This window comes from Arachis ipaensis, chromosome B06 (genome assembly GCF_000816755.2).
Source record: "Arachis ipaensis cultivar K30076 chromosome B06, Araip1.1, whole genome shotgun sequence".
Classification (NCBI taxonomy): Eukaryota; Viridiplantae; Streptophyta; class Magnoliopsida; order Fabales; family Fabaceae; genus Arachis; species Arachis ipaensis.
Genome location: NC_029790.2, coordinates 18570271 through 18575691, shown reverse-complemented (window position 1 = coordinate 18575691; position 5421 = coordinate 18570271).

Below are 5421 nucleotides of genomic sequence, written 5' to 3'. Positions count from 1 at the left end.
GAATTACATTGAATTAATTATTTTATGATTATTATATTATGACTTTTTTATTAATTTTTTTAAAAATATTTTAAAGATATCCATAGATAACTGTGTGTATCTACATTCTCTAAGGAGATAATTAAATAGGGACTTGCGACGAAGATAGAGAGGAGATGGAGGGTATTTTTTTTAAACAGGAGTAAAGGATGCAAAAGAAAATCTGCTGATGTGGGTCAAATATTGGTTCAGAATTTTCTCAATAAAGAATTGCTTCGTCAGTAATATAGTTCCAAACCAACAAATAACCTAAATCAAAGTTTAATTTGTTTATCATGAATGCAAACTAATAAAAACCGAGAGTATTAGATCTCGGGTCGTCTCTCAAAGGAATTGCAGTGAGGTGTGCATATTATCGGTTATAAGAAAACAGGGAGTTTTGAAGACAAAAAGGCAAGAAATTAAATTGTAAGAAAGTAAATCTAACAATGAACTAAAGGAAATGTAAATACTAAAAGACACTCATGGCAAGGATTGAGAATCAAGACTTTTTATCTAAGTCTTTAACCACAAACATGGTGATTACCTAGAGTTAATCCTATTTCGTCATCTCCAACATAGGGAGAAAGTCAAATAGGCATAGTCAGTCTTAATCCATAGGTCTTACTTGTTAATGAAAACAAGAACAACTAACAACATTAAATCACCAATCAATATTGTACAACAATTACTCTTGTGTCACTAATCATGATATGATAATTACAATAGCTAACCCAATTAGTCAACCTCTAATGGCGAAATAAGTCAACCGGACTTAATCAATCTCAATCCATAGGTCTTACTCGTTAATGGAAACGAGATTAATTAAAATCTCCAAATTATCAATCAATTCGGACATTAGTAACTCAAGGTCACCTCAATTACTTAATTTCAATTCCAAGAGCGCAAAAATCTACCCTAAAACTAAGAAAAGTGTTTTCACAAATATTTGGAAGGTATAAAAGTAAAACATGGTAAAATTATAATAATAATAAAATCTAAAACTACCAAATGTAAGAAAACAATAACCGTAACTCAATTAAGCATCAAGAAAACATAAAATATCATATTGCATTAAAGAAAACCAAAATTAACAAGAGTTCATGAAACTAAAAGAAACAAAATCAAGAAATTAACAAGTAAAACTAAGAATTAAGATGTTAGAACAATAAAAAGTAAGGAAAACTAAATTAAAACAAGATCATCAAAACTTAAATCTAGGGAGAAATTAAGCTAAAAACTCTAAAATTCTAGAAAGAAGAGAGAGCTTCTCTTCCTAGAAATCTAACCTAAAACATGGCCTAAAACTATCCTAATGCTCTCCCCCTTGATCCTCCTTGAAAATTGCATCAAATACTGCAGGAATGAGTTGGATTGGGTCAAAAAAAGCCTTGAAATCATGTCCCCCATGTTTACTTAAGTAAATCACGTGCTAACAGTCATGCGTATGTGTGAGGAATGTGTACGCACAAATTGGCGAACTTCCAAAACATGCATACGCATGAGGCATGCATACAGGCAATTTGAGATTTATGCGTACCATAAGACATGCGTACGCACGATCCTAAGAATCTCCAAATTTCATTTCTTCAAAAATTCTCTACTTTTGCATACATTTTCTTCACTTCTAAGCGTTAAATCACTCAACAAACACATCAAGACATCGAATGGACTTAAAGTGAATTAAATTTAGCAATTTAAGAGCCTAAAAAGTATGTTTTTAATCATTAAGCATAATTAGAAAGAATTCATACAACTATGCTATTTCAGTGAATAAATACAAAATAAGTTGATAAAATCCACCCAATTTGATCCAAAATTTATCGTAAAATTGTGGTTTACTAACCTTCCCACACTTAAACAATAGCATGTCCTCATGCTAAACATCAAGAAAGACAAGAAAAGGGGTATCAACATTTATTCTATGCAAGTATCTAAATGCAATCTATCTAAATGCATGCAACTACTCTACCTAATACTACCTACCTCTATCTACTTTATTTACTTGGTCAAAATAATTCAATTTCCAAGAAAGCATGTGAACAATCAAGGTTAAAGACAATAGCAACAAATTCAAATCCAACAATTTATTAGAGTCATTGAAAAGAATTGAGAACTTACAAGATAAGAGATAATACTAGGTAAAAACATAGAATTGAGCAATCAAACACCTCATCAGATGTGTATATTCTCTAATCACTCAAGTGTATAGAGTTCATTCACTCAATTTTCTTCTAATCTTACTTTCTAAGATTTGTTTTTCATCTAACAGTCAACAATTATTTAATGTGTGCATACAAGTATCATGAAGACTTTTTCAAAGGTTGTAACAGGGCTAGGGTAAAGGTAAGGATGTATATGGCTAAGTGAGCAAGCTAAAATTTGAATCTTTTGTTAACTTAAACTCTCACCTAACATATAACAACCTATGCAATTCTAATACCACATAACTACCCATTATTTCACTTTTCACATACTCATGCATTCTTTTCAATTTACATTATATGCATTGTTATTATTACTTTTCATTGGGCCTTTATCCCATTTTGATTCTTTTTCTTTCTTTTCTTTTCTCTATTTTTTTTTTAATTTTTTTCAAAGTGAAATATATATACAAGTGTCAATGCATATGATTTACACAATTAATACATGAGTATGTACTCACTTTTTAATATTTTCAATAAAAATATAAAACACACTTTTATCAATCAATGTTCCCAAATTTCTCCACACTTATATATTACACACTCTCACTAGCCTAAGTTAATCAAAGATCTAAATAAATGACATTTATTATTTTTTACTTAAGGCTAGTAATGTGCTGAAATTAAGAACAAATGGGGAATTAATAAGGTTTAAAGTTGGCTAACAAAGGTAGATGAAAGGGTAAGGCTCTAAATGAAACAACGGCCTTAATCATGTAAATGCATATATACACAGAATAATAGACATTGAAGGAATTACCATGTGTTCATAACACGCAGCGGAAGAAAAGAAAGTAATCCTTAAAGATCTATTTTTGTGCTTAAATTTTATTCCAATAATTTAATATATAGATCAGATCTAAATACTTGAGTACGCTAGTAAAAATCTTTTTCTCCTTCGATGGTACGAAGGCGCTATGCGTATCCACACCGAGACCAACCTTTGCTGTCAACTCTTTGACCAATGGATATCTGATCTAAATTGAGAAACCACTTGCAACTCTTTGTACACCATAAAATTCTTCTCCAAGAATTAGGCTCACATACATTTATGTGCGTAGAGGTAAAGGAATAAAACTCTTGTTATTCTCTTCTCATTCTGTGATTCCTCTATTCTTGGCATACACATATATATAGTATGAGATTTGTTAATGATTTTAAATTTGAATCTCAATTCAAATTTGAATCATATCTTGAAATTCTAAATCTGAATCCTTCAAATTTATGAATCATATCATAATTTAATTTGAAACAGAATCAGTTAGGATCTCATCCAAATTTAGAAATAGAATAACTAATTATTCTCAAATCTCATTTAATATTCTCAATTATCATACTATTATTATATTCTTGGTGCTAGTAAAGAATATAATAATATTCTATTTGAATTAATATAATTATTTATTTGATCAAATCAAATTAATAATTAAATAATTCTATAGCAAAGATTAGAACACTCGTTAGTGTGTAACCCATAGGTTAAATACTAAGCGGGTAGTAAATTAGTCATACTAAATTTACTAATCAAGGTTGGCGTCTAGCAACACTCCTCAACGACCCGATAGTATGAAGTAATATATTTTTACTAAGAACTTCAGAAGAACAAAGTATAATTCCTTTCATCTTTCCAGCTCTTGGTTAACCTTTAGAGTATGGTTTAATTGTCAAACTCTAACTTGTTACCATTATAATAATGAACTGTGAATGACCTAAGAAACTCATTTCTTCATTCATTCAATCCCCTTGACCAAGGTTTTATTCATCTCAATCATTATAATCAGAGTTCAAACTCTTTACCGAGAGTTGACGGATTCCTTATTGACTAATCATTAATTCTACAAGTATTTAAATCATACCCAATATCCATTCAACTAGCACCCTAGGGTATTAGGTGTCCGGAATCAAAGTATAATAAATACATTGTTAATTACTATGATAGTCGCAGGTCAAAGGAAACTCTATTACTATGTTCATCTTGAGAATATCCTATTGACAAATATACGGTAATTATAACCATTAGGAATTCCCAAAGTGAGTCAGTTCAATGGTCATATCTCTATATGCACCATCTATATATATAATTTAATAAATGAGATCTATTAATCTTCATCCAATGAAGACCATTATATATATATTGATCTTTCCAGATTATTAATGTCTTTTTTAATAATCCTATGACCAAGAACAATTTAGATTAAATTATAAAAGATTCATCTCTTAATATTGTGATCACTATCACAATGATAAATCTCTAAATTTAATCAAGGACGTTATCATATTAGCATTTTAATATAATAACAATAACAAATTATTTGACACGTGATTGATTGGATTGTAGTCATACTACTTATTTCCAACAGACATAAAGAACCAAACAAGGTAAATATTACAATCATAGAAAGAGAATAACACACAAGATTAAAAATAGTGGTTAATATGATGTAACCACACATTAATTAAGGCTCAAAACTCACAAACTTGTGTGTTCTAACTCAAAAACTATGTTCCACAATATATTTCAAGTAAATTTCAATGAAAAATATCAACTCAAATCAATTGGAATGCCAATGCCCTATATAAAAAGAAATTGTCTTAAAAATTTTATTATTTTGACTAAACTTATTCTACATGTATGTAATGTGATTGGATGAAAAATCAAAATCCTAAGTTCATTTTCTAATTTCAATCAAACCAAATCATTATGTATATAAAAAATTAAACTAGGTTCAATTATTGCATTATTCCATCACAACCAACAACTAAAGACTAAAGGTATATATACATGCCAAAATAAAAGTGCAGCAAACTATAAAGATACTAGTTATGTACAAACCAAACTAATAAAAGTGCAATAAACTAAAATATATCCAAAATATCAAAATACTAACAAAATATCTAAAAAGCATAATAAAAACTAAAACTGAAGTGGTTGGAACAGAATAGATATCACCAAAATTCACCGATCCGATTAGACGACCTTCCCACACTTAAAATAAGCACCATATACTAGAAATAGGATTTTTTTGAATGAAAATTTCAGACGAAATTTATTCCATCTGAATGACTTTTTAATTTCGGACAAATTTGAGACAAAAATTGAATAACTTTTGGTGGAGGCATTGGAATAATATATTCTGTCCCAAATTTGTCTAAATTTTGTCCCAAATTTTGGTGCCAAATTTTTTTTATAGCGCCAAAT